General features: G+C 36.8%; 1 protein-coding gene and 1 pseudogene across 1 annotated transcript in view; one reads left to right on the forward strand and one right to left on the reverse strand.

Moving 5' to 3' along the window:
- Il1rapl2 (interleukin 1 receptor accessory protein like 2) overlaps positions 1-26,559 on the forward strand; it is a 1,202,523-nt gene that overhangs the window by 1,079,557 nt on the left and 96,407 nt on the right. The window lies entirely within an intron of this gene.
- LOC114710489 lies at positions 1,417-22,283 on the reverse strand (annotated as a pseudogene).

Here is a 26,559-nt window from a genome sequence, read left to right on the forward strand (position 1 = left end):
AGGGACAGAGGAAATCATGAAGCACCTCGTATCTCCCCCTATACTACATCTCACCCCACCTTGTCCCAACCTGTACCATTCTGTATCTGGGATATACTTGCTTCAATTATAAAATAATCATTTCTCTAAGTCTGAAATTGTTTTCTATATTGCCAATTATTTTGTGACATTTGGCTTGTTGAGCTTTATGATACTGTCCAGACAATATGTTGCTCTTACGTTCCAATGGATTTGTTTGGCTGTAAAAAAAAAAAAAAAATACTATGAACAGAGTGAATGTATTTGCAGCAATCTGTGTCCTTTCAGTGTCAGAGAACAAAATGTAACACATTTTTAATGGAAAGAATCCATTTAACATTTCATCCATTAAGCATGAATCCTTTGAACAGTGATACTTGACTGATTAAATTAGATCACTGCTGTCAACTTGGTACAAATGAGAGAAACTTTACTGTTCCAAAGATATATTTTCTGTCCACACTGCAATGTTGTTAAATTAGTCTGTGACTTTTAATTTTTTATTACTCATTTTAAAAACCATATCATTTGGGATGGAAACAATTAGGGGGAAGTGAATGTTACACACAAATGCCTGCACCCTGCTATTATTATTGCTTAATTACAAATAAAAGGAGTTACTACATCTTAATAGCATGTGTTCATATAACAGTATGCCTATTTTTTTTCAAGCAAGCCACAAATGTTTTAATAGAATTTGACTTTTCTTTAAATTGTCTTTTCTCTAGTTAAAAAATCAAATAATTTAAAAACCACTTAATAAAGTTATACTTTATTACTTACACACCTAAAATACACACTTAATAGATCACTTACACACTTAAAAAGTTAAGACACCAGTCAGGTAATAAAATCAATATTATGAAATCAATATATTCTAAATTTCAAAGACATGACAAGTTCTGCAGAATATCTTTCATCACAAAATGGATGCTTTCAATTTGCATGATCTTCTGTCAGGTAGGATTAGGGTTTCATTCACTGTTTTGAAGTCAAATTCATTTGAAGACATGTCTTATGGCACAGTAATTAATGATGAGATGATAAAGTCTGTTCCTACACCCTGAGTATTAAGCCTGCAGTGTTTCGGATGGTAGAAGGGACATTCCATTTTCTTACAAGCTGGGAAGTAACAGAAGAGCTGCCCATTTAGAAGATGGTACTGGTGATGGAACTAGTATGGGAATTTTACTCATGTGAGTGAAGGGCAATCTGGTTTCCTACACATAAATACACAATATTTATAATTTGGATGCACAAAGAAACATTTTCCAGCAAATTTACAATGGGGGAAGGCTTTGAAAAATCAAAAGTGGGATGGTGATCTACATACTCATCCTCAGTTTTGCAAGCAAGGCAATACTTTGCTGTGCTGCAAAGTTTTTCTGGTTTCTCTGCCACACTCAGGTAATCAAGCTATCTGAACATCAGCTGCACCACTGTGGCGGGGAGGAGACTGCCCAGTCCCTCATTTGAGGCTGCAGTTTGGTGTACCCGTTTCATTCTTGATCTGACATGTATCCTGGTGGGCTGGGGACACCATCCAGTGTCACTATAAACTTGGGACTTGTAGCTTTATCTGATTGTACAATATTTTGTATCTGCATAAGGTGTCCTGAAAGATACCCAAAGGGTATCTATACACTGTATCCCACACTCATGTTTGGTGTTCCTCAGACAGCTTTGACTTCTTCAGAATAAAGATGTCCTAGTAATTTTGATTCACCTCTGTTTCTTCCATGTTAAGATTACAATTTCCTGTATTGAGTTCCTTCGTTTTTTTTTCTGTACTATCTCCCTTTGTTTCCTGGACTATTTCTGCTAGTAATTTTTCTTGAAAAGAAGTTCTGGGAGCAACCGGCAATGTCTATTTCTGTGGAACTCAGGCTTTACTGGTACAGACATGTTACTGGACATGCTTCCTGTTTAGGAGACATAGCCAGTATCTTCCTACTCTCCTCCATCATGACTGATTTTTTTTGTCTTTGTTGTTATTTTACTTTAACAACTAAACTTACAGCAGGCAATGTTCTTTCCTGAGAATTTTTGTCCTCAATACTAATTTATCTAAGTTGCTTTGGAAGAAGGGACTGTAAGTTTCTTCTATGCTGCTAAGCACTTCTGGCTCATACAAATGTGTAGTTTTATCAGGTTCACACAAATGTCCGGTTTGTATCTGGCTCACACTAATGTCAGTTTGTATCTGATCCACACAAATGTCCAGTTTGTATCTGCTCCACGTGAATTCCAGTCTGTATCTGGGTCACACAAATGTCCAGTTTGTATCTAGTCCACATAAATGTCCAGTTTATACTGGTCCACATGAATGTCCAGTTTGTATCAGGTCCACATGAATGTCCAGTTTGTATCTACTCCACATGAATGTCCAGTTTGTATCTGGTCCACATAAATGTTCAGTTTGTATCTGCTCCACACAAATGTCCAGTTTGTACACTGGCCCTTCTGTAATCCAGTTGCTTCTCTGTGAAACCTGTTTTGCAACTGCTGACATCTCAGCCTCTTTAAATGAGTACCCGTATTTGAATTTCTACTTGCAGATGGTTGATAAATCTCAGTAGAAGGATGAGAAGAACCGTATGTATGTGTCACTGTAGGTTTCTGCTGAGATAAGGAATTCTCTTGCACAGAACCGAGGTCTTCATCGATGAGATCATCTGGTTCTGGCTTGATAGGAATCACATCTTCAAAGGGTGCTGGTTCCCTGAGAGTTTTCCCTGTTGACATTAACTGGATTTGAAGCTCTGGCATCATAAGTCTGTCTGATGTTGGTGAATTCCTGCTCCTGTGAACGTGTAGAAACTCTGGAATCCTTTTTTTTTTTTCAGTCTAGAGTTCAAAAAGGCAAGGGGAGGGACTGCAGCTTCATGCCCTATCTCAACTTCCAGACTAAAAACCGTCTGGTTTGGAGGCATGTTACTATCAAAGATACTGGTATCAGAAGACTTTTGACTGGAAGGCTCAGTTGTAACAGATTAAAATTTATCTAATATACCATGAAGCCCATGTAAGCTCCTAATTCTTGCAATTTCCCCTTAATAGCACTCCAGCTCTTGCAGCTGATCTCAGTGTCAGTTGACGTGGCTCAGTGACAGGTAGTCAGGACAGCACTACACTGTACTTTGGCTACCTGGAGCCCACAAGCTGCTAGCCAGAAGCCTGCCCACGGCTGCAGTTTTAACCCTGCTCTTCACTGTGGATATGATGTTTTAAGTTTCTGCCTTGACCTCCCTGCAATAATGGACTCTAACCTAGAATTGTAAGCCATATAATCCCTTCATTACCCTATTTTTTTTTGTAAGAGGATTTGTTGGAACAACAAAAGTGAAAGTAGAACACACAGTAAAGAACCAGGGCCTCCTGCTAATGGCCATATAAGTGAGCCATCTTTAAATGTATCCTGAAACTTCAGTCAAAAGTTTAAATGGCTACTGTGCTCGTTAATTTAAATTGCCAATCTGATTGGATTAAGAACTGCCTAAGGCATAAATGAGTGACAACTTTGGGTTTCCAGAGAAGATGAAAGATCCCTACTGCACACCCTAGTATGCATCCTGATCCATTCAAATATGGGCAAGTTGAGCCACTCCCACCAACATATCTTTCCTGCCTTGATGGACTATTCTCTGAAACCATGAGCCGAAATCAACCCTCTATACTTCCTGTTGCTTCTAGTCACAGTCACAGTGATGAATAATTGCTATCAGAGCTGCTATGTCAGTCAGTATCTTAACTGACAATTCCTGAGAGATACTGAGCCAGAAGCGTCCAACTAAGCCAAAGTTAGTAATACACCTTGAAGTCACTTAAGACTTAGGAATGTGGGTCTGGCGGTAGTGGCGGCGCACACCTTTAACCCCAGCACTCAGGAGGCAGAGATAGGCAGATCTCAGTGTGTTCAAGCCCAGCCTGGTCGACAGAGCGAGTTCCAGGACAGGACTACACAGAGAAAACTTGTCTCAAAAAAGAAAGAGAGACAGACAGACAGAAAGAAAGACAGAAAATAGACAGAAAGACAGAAAGAAATTCCCATCCAACCAAAGCTGAATGATAAATGTTTGTTACTTTAAGCCACTGAGGTTTAGAGTATTTTGTTACAAGAGAACTAATTTAAGAATAAAACCAATAAAAGCTGCCAGGCCTAAACAATTATACTATCACTACTCTGAAACCCCTATAAAGATATTTTTTCTGTGTACAACATACCTGCAACAGATAAACAACAACTTAAACTATTATGTAAAAAGGATTTTCATGTTTTATGTAGTTGTCCTGATAACTCATAACCTAAACAGTTAAGTCTTACATGAAAGGAAATGACCCCTGCAGTTCTTTGTGTGGGGTTGAGGCTTTGTGAACATTCCCCTGTCTACTTTGGCACATCTAATGGAGTCTGGGTACTACAGGCAACTGAGGAATACTGAGAGCAGAAGAAATAGTCTTCCTGAGGGAAGAGCACACCAACTGGTTATCCAGCATCAAATGGTCAGTCCTGAAAACATGAACACAAGTAACATTATACAGGCTAAGCTGGATATATATGCGTGCAATGACAATGAAAAACAGGCTATCCATTTGAAAAGGAGAAGTCTATGGAAGTGTTTTGAGGGAGGAAGGGAAGAGAGAAATATTGTAATCAAAATCTCAAAAATAAAAAAGGTTAAAAAACCCAAATGACTCTATGAGCCTGTGACCTTGTTATGTTTCCCTCCCTCTCTCTTTCTCTGTGTGTTTGTGTGTATATTCTTTTATCCATTTTAATAAAGCAGCATATTGTATTATTTTTCCTCCTATCATTTGGGAGAATAAAGATAAACTAAGAAAAACTGTTACTTTTTTATGGATGGACTTTTAAAACACTTGACCTTTAAAAAAGCTATATCCACCATAATATCATTTAACAATACTTGTTTTATGAAAAGGACAAATAATAAGATGCCTTATTTCGTTTTTTGAAAGATTATATAAGATTAAATTACATTATGAATTATTTATTGAGTGACTGAAATAAAAATATTGATTTGCCATCTTGTCATATGTTTACTGAACTTGATTTAGTTTTATCAAATCTTGGTAGTTTTCTCGAAATGAGTTTTTCTTTTTCTGAAAAAGCATGAACTAAAAAAATATATAGAAATAGTACTAACTTGCCACAATCTCAGTGCTAACACACACACTAACACACACACACACACACACACACACACACACACACACACACACACTTAAGTTGGTTATGACTAGTCCAGGGTACATAGAAAGACACTGTAAAATAATAAAAATAAAACAAATAATTAACATTCCATTTTAAAAATAATTTCAAGCAGCTTCAACATAGCTAGAATTATTTTGATAGCAAATAACAGCTCACAGTAAGTTTTTTTTATATTTTCTATAATGCTTTCAACACAAATATCTATTTTTATAAAGATTCCAACAGATCTTTACATTAAAAATATAGAGATTCTTATCCTTGATAAACAAATAAGCCAAAAAAGATTTGTCATGTTGTAAATTTTTTCTTCAGTCCTCTTTTAGAATACTGTTGGTTCAAGTGCTAGCACTTTACTGAACACATATTAATTAGTTCCAAATTACAGAAAAGAGAAAGCATTATATATCAATTATATTTTTACAAAAGCCTGGCTTGTGTCATCCAGAAATCAACTACAGTTCCCCAAGGCCAAGTACATAAGGTCATTTCATGTCTTAAAAACAAAAAAAAGCAAGCATCACAATGTTCTTGGTTCTTGTGTTGCTGCTTTATTTTCATTTTTCCCATGCAAATAAACTTTTCTAATTAGTCTTTCTTATTGAGACAACTATACAATCATATTTATTTAAGTGTAAGAAATAATGCATGAAGGATAGGCAAGATGGCTCATTAAGTAAAATACTGGTTGAGCAAGCCTGACAATCTGAGTACAGTTCTTGGAGCTCAGGGTAGAAGGACAGAACTGACTCAGAAAGATGAGCTCTGACTTCTACGTGTGCACCATGGCTTGCACAGTGTGGCACACATATGCCCATACTTACATATATACATTAAACACAAGTACACCTATACAATAATAAATAAATAAATAAAATGCAGCAATAAATAGATTTAAATTTTAAAATAAAGAGAAAACAATTGCTACTGAAGGGTTCCTGTAGAGGCAAACCTTTTCCTGTACTAGCTCATCTAGTGTACTAATACTGATGCATTATCATGACACAAGCAGGGTTCTACTGATAAAGATCATTCATGTTCCTTTTTATAGCAACAGCCAAGTTCTTTCGATCCCATCTCCTCCCCATCTCCTGGAAACCACTAAATTTCAATCTATTTCCGTAATTATATCATATTGACAGTGTTAACAATGTTTAATCTTTGGGACTATCTTACATTCATCCTACTTCCCTGGTCAGTCATCCCAGTTACATTACCCATTAATCAGCAGCTTGTTCTTTTGTTATTAGTGTTTAGTATCATGTATGTGCCAATGCTTCAGCATTATCAGTTGATAGCTATCTGGGATGTTTCCAGATTTGGGTCACTATGAATAAAGCTTATATAAGCATACATGGTCAAATATTTATGTATGATAATACATTTTTTGATGAGAATATTCCTAGATATAGGCTCAGGGGTATCATTGCTGAGTCACATAGTTTATGTTCTTGGAGAATTTTTTATGTATATATGCAGTGGAATATGATCCTCTCCCCACGGCCCATTTTCTAACTCCCCATGGTTTATTCAACATGTCCTCCTCCTAGCTAGTCTAGTTAGTGCTGACCTTATATTCATGGATATAAATTCCCTCTACTGAAGTATAAGAAGCGTACAAATGGCCACACCTCCAAAGATGGTTTTTACTTTCAGGTCACAGTACTGCTTTGCTCTCTAGACCATTGCTTACTTTCTGACCTCTATGGGTGTTCAAAATGGAACACACATATCAAAACTAACACATAAAAATGTGACAAAATATATAACATTTGTCTTTCTGAATCTAAGTTGCCTTACTCAGAGTGATTATTTCCAGCTCTACTCATTTACCTCCATGAATTATTATTTTTTAACAGTTAAATAATTTTTACTTGTATAATGTGCCTCATTTTCATTACCCATTTATCAGTTGATGGGCATCTATGTCATTTCCATTTCGTAAATATTGTGAATAGAAAAACAATAAACATGAATGAGTACATATCTCTATAGCAGGGTAAAGAGTCCTTTGTATAGATATACAAGAGTGGTGTCCTGGTTATTTTTTGTTTTTGTTTTTGTTTTCTATCAGCATGACATAAGCTATAGTTATCTGGGAATAGGTCAAACCTGATGTATCCTAATCTGGAACAAATCCATTGCCTCTGGCTTTCTGTGGAAACAAAAGCAGAGACTCTTTTCCAAAGCAACATATCCTTATATCCAAATTTTGAAGTTAAGGTACCTTTAAAATTTACATTTTGGCATAACTCAACAGCTTTTACAACCAAATGTTTTTCTTTAGTTACGAATATCAAAGACAACATAATCCAAATTTTCCGTGTGATAGCCATCTTTATGTGGGTTATTACCTTTAATGTTTGTTGAAAGACTTTATTTTTAAAAACTATTTATTTGTTTATATAACTGTATATATAAATATATATATAAAGTCTATGTATATTTTACACACATTGTAAACTATTTCATCTGAATCAGTCTTATTGCAAACCTATTGCTTTAAACTGAAGCATTCTAAGACTGAAACGGTGCTGTGGCTGCTGGCTCTGCCCACTTCAGCTTCCCAAAATGGTGGTGGTACGTTTTCTCCGGCTCTGGGAGTCATCAAGTCTCAGAAATAGTGGGTCTACGCTTTTATCAATGCAGCATGTAGCCCAGAAACCACATATATATATATATATATATATATATATATATATATATATATATATATATATACTAGTAAAGACTAAATCTACCACACAGTGTAATGTCCAGCTAGCAGATGCCTCATTCCCACCATACTGCCGGTCAAGCGCAAATGCCAGGAACCTGTCAGTGTTCAAACCCGCGTTTTGTGGTGTCTAGCTGCCCATATGAGACATGAAGCAAGAACTTGGTTTTGGATCTGTTTAGAATTGGTTATTAAATATTTTCAGGTTTAAGGTGGAAACTCGAGCCCTTGGACGCCATTTGTAGCTGGAGAATTTCTCTCCAGCTCCCGCCACCAAGTCCCGTGAGTCCCAGAGCCCACTTATAAAATAAACACACAGACTCTTATATTATTTAAACTGCCTGGCCATTAGCTCAGGCCTACCATTGTCTAGCTCTTACTTTTATATTTAGCCCATTTCTATTAGTCTTTACTTTGCTACGTGGCTCATGGCTTACTGGTACTTTACATCTTCCTTGTCCTGGCAGTTTTTTCTTTCCTTCCTCCTTCCTCAATTCTCCTCTCTCCTTGTCCCGCCTATACTTCCTGCTTGGTCACTGGCCAATCAGTGCTTTATTTATATAGAGCATTATCCACAGCAAAGTGAAAGTCTCTAGCAAGCAACCTTGAACTTAGGGAACCCAAATTTACATCCTCTAATGTTTTTCTCAGACTTTCTAAGACTTCCTATTAGTTTATTAAAGCCTACAAGTTTTTCATTGTAACAGCTGCATTTTGGAATCGGTATCTGTTGTTTTATTTAATTTGAGATATTCCTATTTTGGGTTTGACTAGAAAATTTCCTATAAAACTTGGACATTTAGTATCAAGTAGAGAAAGTGAACTGGAAGTGGCAGGAGACATTATAAATTGTCAAAATTCAGTATCAGTGACATACTTCCTCCAGCAAGGCTGCATTTCTCCACATTTTCTGCACAATATTGTACTGAAAACATTGAGTTTGTAATATGAGTTGCAGGTAAAAAAAAAGGAAATTAATAAGTAAAAGCATCAAACTTGGTTGTGAAGTCTTCAAAGAAAGGTCAAGTTTTGGTATTATTTGTTAATTACTATTGGTTATTTTAGTAAGTCAGTGCAGTGAACAGATGAGATAATGTGAGGTCATATTATGGACACAGAAATGAAGTGAGCATGAGATTTCTTAGGGTTCACATTATCAACTTGACACGCTCTGGAGTCACCTATGAGTCAAGCCTCTTATTACAACTGTGAAGAATTGCCTTGAGATAACTGAGGTTGTAAGAGTCTCCCTAACTGTGGTTGCTACAGCTGAATGGGACAGAGTCCTGTACCCCACAAAACTGAGAAAGCTAACTGAGCACCTAGACCCATTTCTCTCTTATTCCTGACTACAAATTTAATGTGGCCAATAGCCTCAATTTCCTGTCATCATCATCCACAGCTGTCTTAGTCTTCCCTTCAAACTCTATGTTTAAATAAATCATTGCTTCTTCAAAAAAAAAAAAACTTGGACATTTTTACTTAAACCTCCTATCTTGACTGGCTACATCTAAAAGCACTCTTATCAAGGGAAGGGAGAAAATTACCTCATTGTTTTTAGGTGGAAATAGAAGTCTGGAATTCATACTCAGCTTCCACTGTCACTCAAAGTGAGGGTCAGCTACCCTATACTGGGCAAGTGTGGATTCCTGGTTCTTCCACATTTCTATTAGCACCTGGCAGTGGTGAAAGGCCTCATATAATAAAACGCAGTGGAAAAATAGAGAGATGCCTCATTGTAGTTGGCTAGAAGACCATAATCCTGCTATGGTCTCCAATGACACTTTAAATATTTTAGGACAAGGGAGTGTAGTTATTATTAATAAATGGACTTATGAAAATCTTGGCTTCCTATTTGGCTGCCTCTAATACCATGCTAATATTATTGTAATACCTTGTATAGTACTTTAAGAGTGACTGTCTAGGCTTTCCATTTGGCATCATTTGCTAGTATGGGCAGGTAAGAGTACTATTTTTTCTGTGATATTTGGGATATTAGGATAAATAATGACTTTTTCTATCTTTTTATATTGTCCCTTTCATTACAGTTTACCTAGAGAAAGCAGGCATGTTGTAGACTTTCCTGTCTATTCCTACTGACATTTCCTAGGTTCTATGTTTCATAACTCTTGAATGTATGAGGCATGAAGTGAGCCAATACCATAACATATTATGACCTAAGTGTCTGTCATCTTTTCTTTACTTTTCATAGTCTGTTCATGTATTTTATACAAAATAGCCAGATATCTTAGCTGTAATTAGTGGGAGAAATAGGGGAAGGTATATCTTCTCCATATTTCTAGAAGAAAGCTTCATAAACTATGTTTTTATTTTATTTTAGGTTTGTAGATAATGGGTTTCTTTATGACATTTTCATACATGTACACAGTTGTACTTTGCTCATATTTCTTCTCTACCTTATCTAGTGCTTCCTGCTTCTTCCTACTGATTCCCTTTTTCCACTAAATAGTAACCCCTCTGCCTTCATGATTTCTATGTAATATATATGCATGATGTGTGTGTGTGTGTGTGTGTGTGTGTGTGTGTGTGTGTGTGTGTATGGATGGATGCCTAGGCATATGAATGTAAATAGTATTTTTCTTCTCTATACATTAGTTTTTTTTTTTTTGAGCTGAGGATCGAACCCAGGGCCTTGCACTTGCTAGGCAAGTGCTCTACCACTGAGCTAAATCCCCAACCCTACATTACTGTGTGTTCCCCCTTCAAGGCTCATTGTTTTTCCCACATACTCCACTTATAGTTTCATATATATATATATATATATATATATATATATATATATATAATCAAGATTCCACATATGAAAGGAAAACTTCCAAAATGTATGTCTCTAAGTTTGGTTTAGAAACAGAAATTGCCTACAATTAAGTTTTTGTCCCATTGGCAGCAAGTAATGATTACCAAAATATCACAGACAATACTAAAACTCATTCATACTAGTTTCAATTTCATGATAGTTTGAAACAGGATGCTGGTGATGGCAAATAGTCTCTCAAACACAATTTGTCTTTTATTGGTGGTTTTGATGCATTAGTTATTTTCTGTTGCCATGAGAAACCACCACCAAACAAAGTGACTTATGGAAGATTTTATTTTGGTTTGCAGTTCTATGAGGATTAGGGGTCCTTCTCAGTGGAGAAACACAACAGCAAGCAGCTGGTAGGATGGCAGGGACAGGAAATTGAGAAATATGTACTTTACTACAAGAAAGAAGCAGAGAGAGCAAGCTGGAAGTCGGGTAAGGGTATAGAATATCAAACTCCCAGTGGTGCAGTACTTTCTCCATTAAACCTGCACTTCCTAAACACCTTCAAAAAGCACCAGCAGATAGGGACTCAGATGCTCAAGGCTATGGGACTTATCTTACACAAACCACTGCAGCTGCAAAACGGGAGAGCTTTCCATTTTCTCCTGGGTGATCAGAGTTCGTTAAGAGGAATCTACAAAATATTTGTCATTTTCTTAATGGCATCAAACTCATGAGATTTCATTTAAAGACTTCTCAGAGGCAAGCACAATGGGGTTAACCTAAGAAATATGGGAAAGCATATTCCCCTTTACCTAATGATCTCTTTAGCCAAATGGAATCTCTATCAACTTGAACATCTGTTTCTCTGGAGGGACCTTATTAAGATTATTGCTATAAATCTTGAGAAATTGCTTCAACATCAGACTCTGCTTGGCATGACATTGTAGGGCTACTCTACTCAAATTGCAGGAAATGTAAGATGAATATCCTTTTCAATAATTGTATAGCAACAAGTAATGTGTAACTACAATGCTTGTAAAAACCAGAATATAATTTCATATTTTTCATTTTCTTTCACTAGTATCAATATAACAGAGAAACAGCAAAGTACCTAGACATTATGCCTTAGTGACCACATATTTATTTCTAATAACCAGGTAGTACATAAATTTTTTCTTAAATACTATTTAGTGAGTTATAAAGTAATTTCATTATTTTTGCTATATATTATGTGAGGCACACATACCATTAAAAAATCAAATACTTTTTAGGTTGTTACTATTGTTTTTTTGGTTATTAACATTTATTATTAACTTTTTATTAACATTTATATCATACTAAAGAGTCATTTTCTTGTATAAAGGAAAAATGTGAAAGAAATATTTTCATTTCTCTTTTGTCCAGATCTATGCTTCGAAAATTTTAAAGGTGGTCATTTATATTAAAAGGGAAAATTATCACCAAAATTTCTGTATCAAGGAAAATGTCACTAAGAATTTCAGATAAGTTTTCCTCCTTTTCATTAAAGTAAATATTGAATCCCACAGGATATGTAAACCTGGCCTGAATTTTGTGTTAAAAAAGGTTTTTTCCACACAATATATTTTGATCAGATTTCCCCACCCCCAACTCCTCCCAGCTTCTCCCCAGCTTCCTACCCACTAACTTTATGTTCTTTCCTCTTTCTCTTAAAAGTAAATAAATCACAAAAACAAAAATCAAACCAAACAAAAAACCAATAAGCCAAAAAATGCCAGAATAAAACAGAAATAAACAAAAAAGCCCCCACACACACACACAAAATGAAGTTCAATTTGAATTGGCCAACTACTTCCTATGCGTGGGACCTGCCCTGTTGTGGTTGTTATATTCATTGAGATTCTATTGGAAAAAACTGATACTGCCTTTTCCAGCAAGTCTCAATTGCTAATAGCTCCTTTGTTAGGCTTAGTACATCCTACTCTCAGTGATTGGACTCCATCTGGTATAAACCAGTACAGGTCTTGTGTGTAGTGCTACGATCTCTAAACTCATATATACATCTGTCCTGTAGAGTCTGGAAGACACTGTTTCTGTGAAATCATCCATCACCTCTGGTTCTTATATTCTCTCTGCTTCCTCTTCTGCATAGATCCCTGAGCCCTGAGGAGAGAGGTTTGATGAAGACATCCCATTTAGGGCTGAGAGGTCCAAAGCCTTTCACTCTCTGTACACTGTCCAGTTGTGGGTCTCTGTGTTAATTCCCATCTATTATAAAAAGAAGTTTCTTTGATTAGAGTTGAGAGAGGCACTGATTTATGAGTACAGTAATATGTCTTTAAGAGTTAATTTATTGCTAAGTCCCTTTAGCAGAATAAAAGTACTAGATTTTCCCCTGGGCCCATCACTGATCTCATCTCAGATTCTTGGCCAGGTTAGCAGTGTCAGGTATGGGTGCCACGTCATATAGTAGTCCTTAAATCCAACCTAAAAGCAGTTTGTTTTCCCATAACATTTGTGCCACTATTGCATCAGTGGGTATATCTTATAGGCAGGTCATTAATATAGATTACAAGGTTTGTACCTGGATTACATTGAGGATTACCTTTCCCTTAAACAAATGCCTGTGATGATCAACTAGGAAAGAGATGAAGTTTCCTTTGATTCATGGTTATTTATACCCCAGCACATTATCACACAGACCTACTGTTTGTATGATAATGTGAACTAAACCTATGTTCTAGTATGTGGGCAGGGGCCATCATGTCACAGTGAAGCAAATATAAGACACAAGACAGAAAGAAATTGGGAGATCCCACAATTATCTTCATGAGCAGGTACCTTGGTGACCTAAAATTTCAAACTAACCTCTACTTCTTAATCATTCTCTAACCTTTCAATAGCATGAAGGTAGAAGCAAGCATTTAACAATTGATCTTTGGGAGACAAACAAAATCCAAACCAGAACAACTCTGTAGAATGATTTTACTCAGTAAGCATTGCAAGGGATGCCATACATCCAAAGTATGAACTACTATGCCTATTCTATATTATTTGAAAGTCTAGTGCCACCCCTTCACCACTAAACTCTAGAGAAGAAGAAAAGACCTATGTTATCAGTAATCTGACTCTACCAAAGTCAAAGCAGTGCTTTTACAGCCCTTATTTCAAATGGGGTACTGCGTATTAGTGAGATGCATGGTTATTACACAGACTAAGATTTTATACATCAGCATCTTGACATTTAGGATCTGAAAGATTATTTGGCAAAAGGACCATCTTATGCTGTTGAATGATTCCATCTACCTCTGCCAGCCAAATCCTTCAAACACTCCCCATCAGCTGTGACAATCCAAAATGCCTCAAGGCTTTGATAAATGTCCCCTGGGGGAGCAAAGTTTCTCCTAGCATTCTGTTCCTATGAATACAACATGAAAAAATTAAATGCAGGTTCAAAATAATATTCTCATCAATCTTGCAGTATATTCAAATGCTTCTACATATCATAGCCTATTTGCCAACTGAATCTCTTCCAAAAGAAAACTTCTTGTAAGGAATGCTGTACTATCTGGCCTTTTGTAAAGAACAAATGCTTCCTATTGAGACTATTCAGGGTTGTCCATATGTTCATGTGTTTAAAGCTATTTGGGATCATGGGACTCATCTCTGGTGAGAATTGATTCTCTCCTCTTCAGGAGCCATTGAGTGCCAATAACTCTTCAGCTATGGGTGATGTCTTGTGAAATGTCCTCATATGTTTGTTTGTGTATGTGTCACAATAATTATAGTAGAAGATGTAACACGAATCTTAAAAGATCTTATTAATAAAAACATATTTCCCCTTTTTGTCTAAAAATTAAAAAAAAACTTATAACTAATACAAGAAAAACTATATCCAATAAGTATATACAATATATACAGTCAAGAATTACATTAACAATATCCAGTCCATTAACATTTGACTAATTCAGACAAAAAATTTCATTACTTATCCTATTTAAAACACATAGTTCCTTTTTAAAAGTAGACTCGATAATCTCCCTTTTATCTTATCGTATCCATATTCTCTTTTTTTTAGAGTAGATCCAAAAAACTACCTTTTATCTTATCATTTCTATATCTTTCCTTTTTTCAGAGTAAATTCAATGATCTACCCTTTTCTATATCTTCTTTTTTCTTTTACTTTTTTTTAAACAAGAACCCTGTGTCTAATGTCCTTTGTTTAGCTTTTTTTTGACCATTCACAATTAACAACTTGTAACCAACCACCATAAACAATAACAATTATCCATAAGTCATTGAATGACCAAAAACACCCACCCCATCACTTGGGAATGCAGCATCGTTTTCTTAAAATTACTTCCTGCTTTCTGGGGGCAAAGACATCTTTAGGGGATCCTGAAAAGAAAATTTTTGGGTTAATTGTCAAGTCCTGGGAGAGGTAGCTGTATCATTTGTTGTCCAGTCTCTGCATAATGGGAAAATATAGGGTTTGTCTCAAGTCCTTGCTCGAGTTGTCTGTGAATCTGGATCATCTCAGCTAGCCATCTTGAAATTGTCCTGAGCAGTTTGTAGTCCAAAACCAATCTTTCCGTGGTGTTAAAAGCTTAATGGCTTTACTATAGTCCATGTGGAATCATTATTGTGGGGTCCTGTTATCCTATTGAAGATTTCAAAGTTGTTGTTAGGTGTGGTCATGGTTCCCTGTAGACTTTTTTTTGCCTCCTCTGTGGTTTGAAGTAATCACAGTCTGATAAATGTCTGTCTCTTGGAACCACGAGCGTTCTTCCCTAGAAGAGAATATCTTCACAGCAATTTCTTCTCAACACTTGCCTTGCCAAACTTCTCCAAACTGATTTTTGCTGAAGCTTTCTTGTAACACAATGGTCCTGGCAATTATTCTCTGAACAAGCAGCAGTAAACCCTTCATCCCTGGTAGCAGCATCACTGCTGCCTTCAACAGGATGAGAAGCAGCTGGCAACTCGAAGCAGCAGCCACCATCTCCATGGTCCCACCACCACTGTTTGTAGCTCGGCCCAGCCACAGCTTCTCTTCAGCAAGCCTCCTATGCTGGCCTCAAACTCAGGATCCTCCTGCCTCTGCCTCCTTCAGCAAATCCTACCAGTGTGCACCACCACAACTGGCAACATGTAGCTCAGGTCTGAGCTGGGGCCGCAAGGCCACAGGCAAGTGACTTTTTCGTGAATTCATACCACGAACATTGTGGGCCAGATGTAGCACGAATCTTAAAAGGTCTTATTAATAAAAAGAAACTCAGAGCTGAAAGGTCAAGAGAAACAGAACAAGCCACATCCAACCTCACCTTGCCAATTCCTCAGCTGATCTTGTTTTCTCAGACTGAAAGCTTCTGAGTCCTCACCCAAATGGATCTCAGTTGAATTTCTGCTAAAAGCCTAAAAGCTTAACCAGGCTCTAGTTACTGGTCCTCACACCTTATATACCTTTCTGCTTCCTGCAGTCACTTCCTGGGATTAAAGGCATGTGTCACCATGTCTGGCTGTTTGCAGTGTGGCTTTGAACTCACAGAGATCCAGAGATGGATCTCTGCCTCGGGAAGGCTAGGATTAAAGGTGTGTGTGTGCCACCTTTTTCTGGCCTCTATATCGATCTAGTGGCTGTTCTGTTCTTTGACCCCAGATAAATGTATTAGGGTGCACAATATATTGGGGGACACAATATCACCACAAGAAGAAATCATGAACTTGAGAGGATTTTGGAGGATACTGGAGGAATAGGAAGGACACAAACTATGTAAATGCAGTGTAGCCATTTATGAAATTCTTAAAGACTAAAAAATAAAATAAAACGAAGTAAAAATAAACAGTTTCCCCCAGAAATCCATAAAGATACCTCCACAATAGACTACTGGCAATGGTCGAGAGAAAGCCCGAACTGACTTACTCTGGTGATAGGATGGCCAAACACCCTAACTGTCCTGCTAGAAATCTCATCCAATGACTGATGGAAGCAGATGCAGAAATCCACGGCCAGGCCCCAGGTGGAGCTTCAGGAATGCAATCGGCAAGAAAGAGGAGGGATTGTATGAGTAAGAATTGTTGAGACCAAGATTGGAAAAAAGGACAGGGACAAATAGCCAAACTAGTGGAAACACATGAACTATGAACCAATAGCTGAGGAGCCCCCAACTGGATCAGGCCCTCTGGATAAGTGAGACAGTTGATTAGCTTGAACTGTTCAGGAGGCCCCCAGGTAGTGGGACCAGAACCTGTCCTTAGTGCATGAGCTGGCTGTTTAGAACCTGGGGCCTATGCAGGAACACTTTGCTCAGCCTGGGAGGAGGGGACTGGACCTGCCTGAACTGAATCTACCAGGTTGAGCTGAATCCCCAGGGGAGTCCTTGCCCTGGAGGAGATGGGAATGGGGGGTGGGCTGGTGGGAGGAGGGAGGACAGGGGAATCCATGGCTGATATGTAAAATTAAATCAAATTATAAAATTAAAAATAAAAAACAAACAAACAAAAAAAGCTCATGAGAATAAAGGACAGAGTGACTGGTATTGACCCAAGGATCTCCTCCACAAAAAATAAAATAAAATAAACAGTTTCTATTACATTCTGAAGCTCAGATTCCTGACCAGATATAAAAACTGATCATACAATCAAAATTTTGGATTAATATTTCTATGATTAATGACCCATGCCAGATGTCTATAAACATAAAAAGTAATAAGCAACAAAACATAAACCAACAAATACAAATACTACGTTCATGTTTAATTAGCTAACATTCAATACTAAAACATAATATATGGATAATTGAACCATAAATTTAATATAAATAACAATAAATCTAAAATATATTGAAAAACCTCAAATTGGTAGCTGCTCTTCTTTAGGCTATGGAACCTCTTGCCACTATTTTCCTTACCTTTTTATGTCTTCTAAATAATTTATACTGGAGACACTAGAGTAAGAAGCATGGTGGAAAAAGTTGAGAGAAGACTCTGATATCACAGACAGCACTTCCTCTCAGTGACTGTGGAGGAACCTAAGGAGATACCCAAGTCTTCCAAAAGAGTATGTCCAAAAGTAGTTGGCCAATAGAAAATGGACTCCTTGTCTTTATGTGTATGCATATGTGCTTTTTGTTTTGCTTAGGTGTTTATTGTCTTACTGTGTTTGGTATTTTCTTTGACCTTTGTTTTGGGAGAGCGAGAGCACATGAAGTTGTGTGTGTAGGGAAGTGTGGAGGACTTAGGAGGAGTGGGGAGAGGGGAAAGAATATAAGCAAAATATTGTCCATTTAGTTTTGCCTATATGTGCATGTGCTTAGGGCTGACCATTTGGGATTGGATAACCTAACAGGGGCTCATCTTTGGTAAAAACTGATTCCATTGTTTTCAGCAGCTACAGACCTCCTCTAACTCTTCATCTATGAGTGAGGTCTTTAAAAAATATATGGAGTCTTTAAAGACTTTTTTATGCCAACTGTAAGATAACAAAGACTAATATATGTATATGTGTATATATATATATATATATATATATATATATCAACTAAAATAAGTTGAATAATTCTCTCAGACAAGCAGAAACATTAATGTATTCTTGCACAAAAACGAGCAGACATGAAACGGGGGAGAAATAATTTATTTGGGGGATAAAATATATCCTTCAAAAGTGTCAAAGGATAACTTCTAGAAAAGTTCCTCATTTTTCTTAGCATGTGACACACAAAGTAATGTTTTAGTTACTCTACATAGCCTCTGATCTCCCATATAGGTTTAATATATGGAACTATACTGAAAGATGGATCACAACAGAATATAACTCTAAATGACACTTGAGTCTCTAAGTTGTGATGTACATTATAGATCATGGCATGTGAAGCACTTTTATGCTTTGTTTTGAAATTTTTGAATCATAAACATCCTTGATAGTAAGAACACAACTCTGTTTCTGAGCCAAGGAAGGTAAGTAAAAACTACACATACTGTCAAAAGATCATTTTCCAAATGTAGGGGATTTAAAATATGTTTCCTCTACTTTTCTAGGGTATTTGGCTAGGCTACAAATTAACTTGACATAATGCAGATTAATGAGAGGAAAAATTAATTCCATGTATCCACATGGGAATGCCACAAAATATAAAGACTCAAGGAAGGGTCAGAGGACTGTAACTTATATTGCATCCTAGGCTACAAAGGGAATAGGGCCCTTGGGATGCTAGAGGGCTGGGGTGATGAGTTATGGAATGATGAAGGGAGGAAATACATGGGGAATAATGTTGCTCTTGTTATGCAGATTAAGAGGTGCCCAGGTGATAAAAGTTGCCTAGGAACAGTTCTCAGAAGAAATAGTAATATGACTATAGTAACAACCTCCAGTCTCCTCTCCTGTGATCAACGTTAATTTTCTTTGATCTAAAAGGTTCCCAGGGAGGGAATTCATGACAATGCTGTTCCTTTGGGAAGATCCCTCTTTAGGCAACTGAGAGAAACTCAGGAAAACTCTCTGCCTGCATTCTATTTTCCTCAAGTGCTCTCAGTTCAAATATGTCAGCATATTAAAGCATCAGGTTATTGGGTATCATCTCTTGAAATACAAAAGAAAGCTAAATTCATGCCTTTATGCAGATATTACATATCATATGCACAAACAAGAAAAAATGTTTTTAGGGACTAAAGAAACATTGAAACTGTGTATAGATACTGTTAATAAGATAGAATCAATGTGATATACATATAGGCATATGAGGATTTATTGCAGAAGTTGACTTATACAATGAATGCACCTGAGTAATTCCATGACAGACAGCCTGAAAGATGAAGACCCTGATATGCCAATAATATACTCAGTCCACGTCTAGTCTGGAGGTCTCTGCTCCTAATTCCAATTCTTTAAATATAAGTTTATTCCTCACCCCTCAACAAGGAAATTTCTCCTTGCAACAGATGGAGATCATTACAGAAAACCACAACCAATCAAAATGCAGAGGTGTGGAGCACAGTCCCAGTGGATACATCTACAAAACACTCCTGCACCTAAGGTTCAAGGATCATTTCACAAGAGGATGTGGAAAGATTGTAAGAGCCAGAAGAACTGGGAGTTTGCTATCAGATTATATTTCCTATGGATGTCAGAAGCTATATCCACAAAGTCTCACCAACATGACTGCCCAAACATGAGATGAACAGGGACAATAACAATAGACAGGTTAAAGTGGATGTGGAAAGCCCATGAAGCCTCAACTCTACACATTGAACTGTCGGCAAGAAAGGAATGCCAAGAGGAGAGAAATAGTCTTCCTCAGCAAAGAGCATACAAGTTGATTGTCCGATAAATATCAAATGGTCAGCCCTGAAAACATACATACAAATAACATTAAACAGAGTGAACAGGTTGTGTTTATGTATTTAGGAACACACACGCATGTAACCAAAATTTGTCAGGAATTTGAAAGAAAACAAGGTGGAGTATATGGGAGGGTTTAGGGAAAGGGAAATGGTGTTATTATATTATGATCTCAAAAATGAAATATTTTTTAAATGTCTGGACACTTCTGAATTAAGATGACTAATCATGTAACTCAGTTATAATCTGTAGAATCCAAGAGCCTGAGAATTCAGGGCACCAGTAGTATACGTGGTATAAGCCCTAGAATCCAAAGGCCAGAGTGGCTGGAATTCTGCTATTCCAGGAGGCAGAAGAATGTATCCCAGATAAGAAAGAGAAGGGGTATCCAAATTCCCTGATTTTATCTATCTTGACCCCCGCCCCTGGTGTTTGCACGATCACCTACACACTGTGTCCATGGAGATGCCCAGCTAACCTCTTCTGCAAATATTCTTACTCCAGAAAGTGTCTAGTTCTGACAAACAAACATCTAAAATTAGGACTCACAGAGCAAAAACATCATCTTTCTAGGATGAGGCAAGGGAGTCAAATCTCTACCAAGCAGTTGGAAAATAGCTTACACAGTTAACAGACTTAGAATCAGACAAACCTGAAGGGTGTGCTATAGATGTGTGGTATTCTATTGAGACAAACATTTTTTTTAAATCTCCCTTCTTTTCGATCAAATAAATTATGAAGAAAGATTAGGTTGTTCACAAACTTAGATTTGTCTCATTAGATTTGATAGAATTATTAAGTAGGTGCAGAAAGATGTGAATTTGTAGAATGGGCCTTTAAAAATTTTTAAATATGTTTAATACAAATAGAATCATACCACTTTTCTCCATCCTTTATTCCTTATAGTACCTCCCACAGCCCTTCCCATGCACTCTCTCTGATATTCTTTTTTATTATTATTCGTACATATGCACATGCACATATGAACAAATATATGCACAAATATCCAAGTACAACTTGCTCAGTCCATTTTGTCATATATATATATGACATATATATGACATATACATAAAGTCAGAGCTGAAACTGTATTGAATAACAAATAAGGGGCTTATCCCTAGAAGAGGTTATTCCTTGTTTCCCAGCAGTAATTAGTTGTCTATACTTTTTGTTTAGCATTTGACCCCATGAAATTTTCCTGCTTCCATGTTAGCATGTTATTGATATTGCCATTTTCTGGTCTTGTTATGTAGCCATTCTTAGGAGAGATTGCTTTATAGCAGACTTCCTAATATTCTGGCTCTTACTATCTTTCAGACCCTTTTTCTTAGATATTCTTTGAGAATATTGGCCTTCTTAAATATGCTTTAATAAATGTTTCATAAGGAATTCCAGACTGGGCCTTATGTTTTTTTTTTTTTTTAGATTAACTTGTTTATTTTGCATGTACAAATGTTTTGCCTGCTTGCAAGTGTGTGTGCCACATGTGTGCCTGGTACCCACGGAGGCCAGAAGAGGGAATCAGATTCCTGTATCTGGAGATATGGATGGTTATATACCACTATGTGGTTGCTGAGAACCAACCCTGGGTCATCTGCAAGGACAGCCAATGATCTTAGCCATTGCTCTAGCCTCATAGGTTTTACTTTATGATAATTTTGTTTTGTTTTGTTTTGTTTTGTTTTTTTTGTTTTTCGAGACAGGGTTTCTCTGTAGCTTTGCGCCTTTCCTGGAACTCACTTGGTAGCCCAGGCTGGCCTCGAACTCACAGAGATCCGCCTGGCTCTGCCTCCCAAGTGCTGGGATTAAAGGCGTGCGCCACCACCGCCCGGCTTGATAATTTTTTATTGTATCTGACTATGTAAATGCATGCCACATATGTGTGGGTATACTCAATGTCCAGAAAGGGTGCCAGATTTCCCAGAGCTGAAGTTTTGAGTAGTTGTGAGCTTCCCTATGTCATTGCTGGGAAGTGAAATCAGGTCCTCTAAAAGGGCAACAAGCACTGTTAACCACTGAGCTTTCTTCCCGGCCCAAGATTGGACTTTTAAAAAGGCATCTGATAATTTGTGGTTTCAAGGCTAAGGAAGAAAGGGATTTTCTTGTAGTGCCTATAATTTTGGCTGGATCGTCTCAATGTATATGATATATCATAAGGATTTTTATCTACTATGAAATGTCCTTGTTCACTTACCTAGATAGTTGAGAACACTGGAAGCCAGGTACCACCGCATGACTCCAGTTTTGGCTTTATAAAGTTAGTGCTAGTGTCTTAAAGGTAATTTGTCACATTTAAATAAATGAGCATAATTTTCAAATATAACATCCATGGTTGTATAACTGTTTCTAATTATGTCCTAGTAAAAGCAGAACATATTTTCATTGAACCAATTCAGATAATTGCATTGTTATGAAAATAAGAATAGTTAATAAAAACCTGGGTTCTCAAGAATTCTGACAGGGTGAACAAACTATTAGTTATACGTGTTTCACTTCAATGTCAAAGAGCAGTCTGCTAAGCTATTGTGTGTTATGGTGTGGAGGCAGAAATATATTTTCTTATTCATCTTAAGGGTCATAGCCAATGCTCCTACAACAAAAGGCAAGTTAAAGAGAAAAGCATAACAGATATTCTTGATATTATATGACATGGAGGCCTTGAGAAATCAAACACCAGGGGTGGACTATACCTTTTGAATTAATTAAATTGTTCTTTTACAATTTCATATATTTATATAATGCACTCTGATTACTGTCTCCTCTACCCTCTCTTATCTCCCTCACATCATTGTCATTTCTGCTGCCACAAATGTCTTTCCCACATTCATGCCTTTCTATGTTGTTTTCTGACCAACTAAATTGAACCAGGGTCACCCATGTGACATTTGGGTTTAGAATTATCCATTGGAGTTTGGTGGGCTCACTAGTAAGTATCCAACTGAAAACAAGATCTCCCCACACCCAGAACCCATCAATTCAGCAGGAAGTCATCAAGCCCATGAGTACCTCCACCATCCATGATTGACTGTTGACAAGGCCAGTATTTGCAGAACCTATGCTGGCAAACAGTTCTATGACTTCGTGATTACAGTAGCTGTCCCATGCCCAGAAGATGGCATTTCAGAGCACTTTCCCTGTCTTTCTGTTTTTGCATCCTTTCAAACCTCTATTCTTCAAAGTTCCTTGAGCCTTAGAGGGTGGTTTAAATAACCTATTTAGCATTGGACCCTCAACCATTTCTTATTCTAGTAACATAAGTATCTAGGACTTTCTGCATTGACTTCTGTTTACTACAAAGGCTTCCCTAATGAAGGTTGAAAGCAGCATTTGTATATAGGCTAAACATTGGTGTTTAGAAAGCAGTTTGGCACTAATTTAGTCACTGTTCAATTGCTTTTGAGAGAGAGACTATGACCAAGGCAATTCTTAGAAAACAAAGCATTTACCTGGGAGCTTGCTTATGCATTCACAGGTATAGTCACCATGGGGAACATGGCACCTAATCACTAGCAGAGAGCTACATCCTGATCCAGACAGACAGACAGAGAGACAGAGACAGAGACTGGCCTAGTACAGGCTTTTAAAATATTAAAGCCCACCCCCAGTGGTACACTTCCTCCTGCAGGGCCATAACTACTCCAACAAGGCCATATCTCCTCATCCTTCTAACCCTGTCAAACAGTCCTACTCCTTGATGACTAAGCATTCAAGTACAAGAGAAGATGAGGGCCATTCTCATTGAAACCAACTCAGGAACTATGTTAATTTAGCTAAACATCACCAGTAAGTTTCCCTCTAGGGCCTATGACCTTCTCAACCTGACTATGTTTATTGTACCAGACTATTTATAGTACCAGAATTCCCTCCTGAGAAGCAGGCCTCAAATATAATCAGAGTGGTTGGTTACTCCCATAACAGTCATTTATACATTTAAATTCAATGGTACAGAGATATGATTGAATAAAATGGTTCTGATCTGATTGGAATATAATGAGAAAGCATGGAAAACAAGATTCATCCATTCATATTCTCCTTGGACTGTCTGTGTAGCATTCTTTCTCCTGTATATGAGGTTTGAGACTTCTGGAAGTAGGATCAGACAACAGTGAGATAGGAGATCAGAAGAACTTTGCATATGAAGCCTTCCAAGTATCACTTAAGCTCAAGGTACACAGCATCAACTGATCATCATGATCTAAACTGTAACAAGAGCTTAAAAAGAAAAAGAAATGTCTTCTTTTTATTTTCAAGAAATAGAAACTTTAAAAATAAACAATATTCTTTAAAAAATATCACCTTTTATTAAGGTAGACATGGACCTTGAGTTAGTGGAAGTCTTTATCTAAGAGTATCTGATAAAAACTTTTCTGAGTCTGTAAAACATACTTCCTTGGTTGAAGAACCACTCGGTACTGTAGTAGATGGAAAATGCTTCTATAGAAGCATCAGGGTAAAACAAAATGTGTGGTTAATTTATCATTGATAGAAAGGGGGCAATCCAATGAACATTCATTCTTTCAAGGAAAAAAATGAGTTGGGTTTCTCGTTTCACCTTATCTCATCTTCCCTCCACCAGTCTCCTCTCTCCTCCTTCTCTTCATTTTCTTATTCTGCTATATGTCACTGGTTCTCCCTCTCAAACTTTCTTCTCTCTCTCTCTCTCTCTCTCTCTCTCTCTCTCTCTCTCTCTCTCTCTCTCTCTCTCGGATCTCAAGCTAGCCTAAACTATGAAACAAAGGAGAACCATGAACTTGTAATCCTTCTTCCAAAATCTACTAAGTTCTGGGCTAACATGAGTGTCTTACCACCACTCCAAGTTCTATGAGGTTCTGAGAATCAAGCCCATGGTTTCCTGAATGCTGGGTAAGCATATTTCCAGTTCAGGTATACCCCCAGACCCCTGGTTGTTTCTTTAACTTGAAAACCAAAATAGTAAAGTAAATCCAAGAAATTTTAAAGGAAATAATTATAAGCAGATTAATCAAGATTATTTCAAACATCATTAACTTATAAAAATGGATTAAAATAAATATGGAGGAACAAGCCCTTCAGATATGAAATATCTGAAGCTTTATATAATGGGAAATAAGTATACCAAACTTATAATAAGAATAAACCAATAATGTAGCAATATCAAGCAGAAGTTCAAAATGTCTTAGATATAGATCCAATTTGCTGTGTATTAATAAAAATTATTTGATAGGAGATATGTTTCCAGTTGAAATAATAGAGGATTGTAGATTAAAATTAAAGTTGCAAACTTTTAACCAACTTAATATTTTTAAAGTGTTGCCATCTATTATTAAGCAAAGTACAACAAAGACTCTAATAAATAGAAACTCGTGAGTAACAAGGGCTTTGATGAATCTCCTTGAACATCCCACATAGTAAACAAATTACTGAAGCCTTTATATACATATTTTTTATCCACACATGTTTAACAGAGAAAATAGAACATCTCTTCTGATATGAAAAATCTTCTAATGCAATTCATCAATATTAACATATCAAAATAAAAATTCCTTCTTGTTTCAAGAAAGGTAAACTGACCTGATTAGCGCATATTATTTTTATCCCCTTTAGTTTTAAAGCTGAAAAAAATCTTTGGGCCTTTACAAATGGCCTTACAAGGTAATGTTTGTTTTGAAATTTTTGCTTTGTACCCCATATTAGTTTTGGAGAAGGCAAAATTATCTGAAGATTCAAATCCACAAATGAGAGAAAACATGTGATGTTTGTCTTTCTGGGTCTAGCTTTCCTCACTCAGAATGATTATTTCCAGTTCCATCCATTTACTTGTGAATTTCATGATTTTATTCTTCTTAACAGTATTGCATTGTGTAAATATATCACATTTTTTCCATTTATTGGTTGATAGACTTTTGTGATGTTTCCTTTTAGTAGCTGTTGTAAATGCAATGACAGTAAGCATGGATGAGCAAGCATCTCAGGAGTAAGATATAAAATGTTTAGATACATGCCCAGAAATGGAGTATCTCAGCTACGTGGCAGTTTTGTTTCTAAAGTTTTGAAGAATGTACACACTTATTTCCATAGTGGCAGCACCAGATTGCACTCTAACAGTGCATAAGGGTACCCCACCATTCTCACCAGATAAAGCCACAAGTGACTTAGAGATCAAAAAAAATATAAATGTTCTGACTTTGCGCACATGCTATGAGGGAACCAGACACATGTTATAACTAGTTTAAAGGAAAGTGAGAAAAGTCAAATGAGTATTGTGTAGAGCAATAGTGAGATACTATGTACTCTATTGCCTTGTGTGGGGAGACAACAACCACCACCATCAGTACAATGATGATCATCACTGAAATCATCATAATGCTCTTTAGTAGTTACACAGCAATTTCTTTGTATATTTCTAAACATTTCATATACATTGATTTGGTTTTCTCCATAACAACATTGATGCAGGTACTATCTCCATTTTACATGTGGAAAAGGTAAGACAGTGAAAATTGGAATATTTGCTCATGTTTACATAGGCAA

This window comes from Peromyscus leucopus, chromosome X, assembly GCF_004664715.2.
Source record: "Peromyscus leucopus breed LL Stock chromosome X, UCI_PerLeu_2.1, whole genome shotgun sequence".
Lineage (NCBI taxonomy): Eukaryota > Metazoa > Chordata > Mammalia > Rodentia > Cricetidae > Peromyscus > Peromyscus leucopus.